The following is a 6,000-nucleotide window of genomic DNA, read 5'->3' on the forward strand; positions in this document are numbered from 1 at the left end:
GTGAGAAAATGTGTCTGTGTGTGTTTTTGCAATGGCTGTTGACCCACACTTCCAGCCATTGAAGACTGTAGAATATGGTCAAGCTCAAATATGATCACATAATGGAAAAGTGAGTAATCAGAGAAGGAAGTGGTGAGCTGAAAAAAATTTCCAAAGCATATTCCTGACTGGAGTCCAATTTTTCACCTACATTATATTTCTTAGGTGACTTGCCATTTTTGACACTGCAGCTTACTAATATACTTGATTTTTGTAGCTATGTTTTACCCATCTTTCTCAAGCCAGTTATATATTAGTGCAAAAATTAACATGTCGTGTTGTTCACAAAAATTCTAAAGAAATTAGTTAGACTATAGACCTCATAGATATTAGACCATATCACCTGCGCTTACATGTTATTAAGCCACCTGACACAATTTGTCATCACAGAATAGATATAAATATGCCACAAATGAAAAAATACATCTGTAGCAGTGAATGAATATATTTGCTTTCAATAGTTTCTGTATTTAGTACTAAAGAAGTATAATTCTCAATGGAAATATGGCTCAACATCAGCCACCAGAAAGTCCTTCAATACAAGGGAAATTTGGTTGAAAACCAGAAGCCTCAAATCTAGAAATGCAATACATTCCCCACTGAAAGTGGTTTCATTAAAAGGTCAAAGAGGTGCAGAGTGTTGCATTACCACGGGTTGCTGTGGAAGAAGCCATGAAGTTATTTAACTGTTACTTTCCTTGAAAAAAAAGGCAAAATACCCATACTCAGAGATGAATTCAGCAATTACTCCCTGCCAAAAACTAATCTGACATTTGTTATGTTTGTGTTCTTTACAAACACACAAGCTCCTACAGCTCTGTAGATGCATAGGTTACTGAGCTTGAAGAACACTGCCAAAGACCATCAGGTGAGTTGTACAATTCTTTAATAAGATAATTTCTGGGGTAAAAAATGATGAAACAAGGAGCAGGCTACTTAGAGAAATAGACATATAATCAAAATCTGAGAATGTATACAGATAAAATTAAATATGTAGACTTGTATTTTCAACCAAAAGGCGGAATATCCTCATTGTATACTAACAGCTGTAAAGACTACAATCTGTATGCTACTACTCTGTAATGTCTCTTTTGTAAATTTGTCTTCTCTGTGTAAACTTATGGAGTTTTTCTCGCCAGGACTCCACTGAAAATGGACACTTGTTGTCCACTCAAACTATCCTGGCAAACAAATGTTAAATAAATAAAATAATGTGCTAGTGCATACTTAAATGATGAAAAGAAGGGTGTGTAAAATAACAAAATAAATAAAATAATGCGCTAGTGCATACTTAAATGATGAAAAGAAGGGTGTGTAAAATAACAAAATAAATAAAATAATGTGCTAGTGCATACTTAAATGATGAAAAGAAGGGTGTGTAAAATAACAAAATAAATAAAATAATGTGCTAGTGCATACTTAAATGATGAAAAGAAGGGTGTGTAAAATAACAAAATAAATAAAATAATGTGCTAGTGCATACTTAAATGATGAAAAGAAGGGTGTAAAATAACAAAATAAATAAAATAATGTGCTAGTGCATACTTAAATGATGAAAAGAAGGGTGTGTAAAATAACAAAATAAATAAAATAATGTGCTAGTGCATACTTAAATGATGAAAAGAAGGGTGTGTAAAATAACAAAATAAATAAAATAATGTGCTAGTGCATACTTAAATGATGAAAAGAAGGGTGTGTAAAATAACAAAATAAATAAAATAATGTGCTAGTGCATACTTAAATGATGAAAAGAAGGGTGTGTAAAATAACAAAATAAATAAAATAATGTGCTAGTGCATACTTAAATGATGAAAAGAAGGGTGTGTAAAATAACAAAATAAATAAAATAATGTGCTAGTGCATACTTAAATGATGAAAAGAAGGGTGTGTAAAATAACAAAATAAATAAAATAATGTGCTAGTGCATACTTAAATGATGAAAAGAAGGGTGTGTAAAATAACAAAATAAATAAAATAATGTGCTAGTGCATACTTAAATGATGAAAAGAAGGGTGTGTAAAATAACAAAATAAATAAAATAATGTGCTAGTGCATACTTAAATGATGAAAAGAAGGGTGTGTAAAATAACATGCAATAAAAGGGAAATGAAAAGTAGGTGCAAAAGATAGAATGTGTAATAAGGAAATATATGAAATAAAGGCAAAATGCACTGTAAACGTAACGGATGTAAGGAAGTACCCTTGTAGCACTAAACTAGAACAATGATGGAGTCCAAAATAAGCTGTTCTTGCAACTAAAGTTAGGCTTGTAGTAGCAGTATCTATAAGCATGTCAGGAAGAATTACTCTGCATTTAATCAAGCTTGTAGAACCTGTGTTAAACTTGGGCAAATTTTGCAAAGGTGTATAAAAGAAACAAATGTGATTAAAATGCATACCGCTGAAGAGCAATCTGAAAAATAAGAAGCATCAGCAAACAACTCTAATCATGCTGTGGAAGTGAAGGTGTGTGTGTAACAACTCTAATCGTGCTGTGGAAGTGAAGGTGTGTGTGTAACAACTCTAATCGTGCTGTGGAAGTGAAGGTGTGTGTGTAACAACTCTAATCGTGCTGTGGAAGTGAAGGTGTGTGTGTAACAACTCTAACCGTGCTGTGGAAGTGAAGGTGTGTGTGTAACAACTCTAATCGTGCTGTGGAAGTGAAGGTGTGTGTGTGTAACAACTCTAATCGTGCTGTGGAAGTGAAGGTGTGTGTGTAACAACTCTAATCATGCTGTGGAAGTGAAGGTGTGTGTAACAACTCTAATTGTGCTGTGGAAGTGAAGGTGTGTGTGTAACAACTCTAATCATGCTGTGGAAGTGAAGGTGTGTGTGTAACAACTTTAATCGTGCTGTGGAAGTGAAGGTGTGTGTGTGTAACAACTCTAATCGTGCTGTGGAAGTGAAGGTGTGTGTGTAACAACTCTAATCGTGCTGTGGAAGTGAAGGTGTGTGTAACAACTCTAATTGTGCTGTGGAAGTGAAGGTGTGTGTGTAACAACTCTAATCATGCTGTGGAAGTGAAGGTGTGTGTGTAACAACTTTAATCGTGCTGTGGAAGTGAAGGTGTGTGTGTGTAACAACTCTAATCGTGCTGTGGAAGTGAAGGTGTGTGTCTGTGTATGTGTGTGTGTGTGTGCGTGTGTGTGTGTGTGTGTGTGTGTGTGTGTGTGTGTGTGTGTGTGTGTGTGTGTGTGTGTGTGTGTGTGTCGATAGCAATGACACTAAGCATGATTATGTTGATTTATTCTCAAAATTAGGAAGTACACCAGGAGAATATTGCATATAAAAGAAAATGATGCAGTTTCAGTTGCACATACTCCTAGGAGAGGCCATTTAGCTCTCAGAAATGAAGTTGAATTGAAAATGAACTGAGCAGAATGTGAAGCCTGGAAGTCAGTAAAGACTAATTACAGTTGGAGACATCTCAAGATGCTTCACGGAACTGATTGTTTTCTATAACTGCTCCATCCTTTATGCTGATTTTGGCATATTAAATGAATTCTTATAATGCACTTTACAAAAGTAAATCTAAAGTTTGTGTAAAAGGTGAAGAGTAGAAAAAATGAAAATTGAAATGAGGCATTTGTGGTTGTTGAGAGAAAACATGAACTGAATATTGATTTACGGATATTGGACTAACTATGGACGTTTTTCTATATGAAGTGAGACTGCTTGCTGACAAATTAAATGTTTACAAGGTAGGTAGAGGAAGAAGTTTTAAGAGAATAGTTAGATGCCATTTTGCCTATATAACAAAGATGTTGTGAAAAAAGAGATGAAAATACAAATCAGAGAGTATGTGTTGAGCAGCAATTGCTGAACCTTTAGGATAAAGTTAAATGACAAAGTTTAAGATTAACCAATAGTCCTGCCAGGATTTTCTGGCCATCATAATTACAAAGCTGAGATGAGGAGGGTGGCGTTCTTTTTATGTAACTAGAAAGTGTGGCTAGACAAATTCAGTGATAATGTTGCAGAATTTCTTACAGTGAGTATTGACATCAGCAGCATTAATTTTGACTTGGCAGTTTTTTTACAGCCCTCTAAATATATTTATAGAAACTGGTGAGCAGTTAATACAACTTATTAGGAAGTTTTTTTCTAATAAGGTACATTTGATCGAAAAGCTCCCGATATACATTGGATAGCCCCTACTTTATCCATGAAGTCCTTAAATAAGTTGATAATAGATAGTATGACCAATTCTTCTTCTTTCAGCTTTTCCCAGTTAGAGGTTGCCACAGCAGAACAACTGTCTGCTCAATTGTTATACTCAAATAGTGAAAAATTCCACCATAGGGAAAAATATATTAGATGATGTTTGGGTCTGTAAAAGACTAAATCTAAACAGTTATAGAATAAGTCCTCAGTTAAGAAACTCCAATCACTTAAGTGTTTATTTTGAAGTTAGTTTCTCTTGTCCAAAGTTGATTAACTGTCATGAAATGGCTCAAGAATCTATCTATTGGATTTTGATTCAATAAATAGAGCTATTCAGTCCTGGGATTGGTATGCAGTTTTTGAAAACCAAGGTATAAGTGAGAACAGGGATGCCTTTTAGAATTTTGTTACCCATTTGATGATTATGATTCAAAGAGGATGAATTTAGACAGTCGGGTTAAAAGCCACCCTTGGGGGACCCAAGGTTATCTAAGCTAAGAAGAAAAAAGAAAAGTCTGTGCAGATAATACAAAAAAATTTAGGAAAATCTATTTAAAGGCTATCAAACAGATGAGATCTAACTATTGGAGTAACTTGGCACCTAAATTGAAGGATAATAATAAACATCTATTTAAACACCTACGACATTAGAGTTTTGATGAGTCATCTGTTATTGCATTAAAAAATGGATCCAACAATTAAAAATCCAAATGCGTTAGTGAAAATGTTTGCAGATTTTTTTTTTAGTAATTCCATCCATGGTTTTTTGAGAAATCATTTTTCCACATTATCTAGAGACACATACGTCAATATATACAAATATTTTCTAAAGCCTGCTTTATCAAAAATAAAATATAATTCAGTAATAGGACACGATGGTCTCAATGGATAATTCTTAAAAAGGACTGTTAAAATGTTAACCCTTGTCTGGTGTATTTATTTAAATGTCTTTTATAGAGGCATTTGTTCCAGAATTGTGGAAGGAAGCTATTGCAGTCCCTATTTTGAAAAGTAAACCAGGACATCTGATAGAAAAGTATCAACCTATAAGCTTAACATGTATATTCGGCAACTGCTTTGAAAAGGCATGGTTTCTTTTTTGTAAACAACTATTGGATTTTGGATCTGATATATATCAACATGGATTTTTATCAAGTAGATTATGCATTACTAACCTGATAAGCTTCTACAAGCACATTGTTCTCTAGATAACATATTAGTTGTGGATTTTGTGTGTTTGAACTTAACTAAAGCTTTTGACTCTGTTCCTCAGGAAATGGTTATAGAGTCTCTTATGAAAGTTGATAAGTTCAACTATGTAGTTAGATAGGTACGTATGACTTGCAGAGTGCACATTAAAAACTCTTACTCTGATTATAGACTGATGGTTAGGGGTATGCCTCAGAGCTCAGTACTGAGATCATTCTTATTTGGCCTGGTGATGTCTGAATGTCCAGTCCAGAATTTTCATGGCTTTGTAAGTTTGCTGATTATATTAATATTGGTCAGACAATAACAACTGCTTCTTATTACAAAACTAATTGGACAATTTATACAAATGGGTAATAACTAAAGGTGTTGACTTTAACAGCAGTAAATGTGCCATCTTCCATTTTTGGGTAAAATAAACACCATTACCCTTTTGCTTTGGATAATTATATTTGCACCTGTTCTCCAGTAACAAAAGACTTTGGTATTATGGTAGATACTAACCTGAAATTTAATGTCAGTGTAACTAACACCATTAGGAAATGCTCTGGCCTTGTAAGGAATAGTCTCCCTTGTTTTACAAGCAGA

The sequence above is a fragment of the Protopterus annectens genome, chromosome 12.part0 (assembly GCF_019279795.1).
Source record: "Protopterus annectens isolate FY-2018-M chromosome 12.part0, PAN1.0, whole genome shotgun sequence".
Lineage (NCBI taxonomy): Eukaryota > Metazoa > Chordata > Ceratodontiformes > Protopteridae > Protopterus > Protopterus annectens.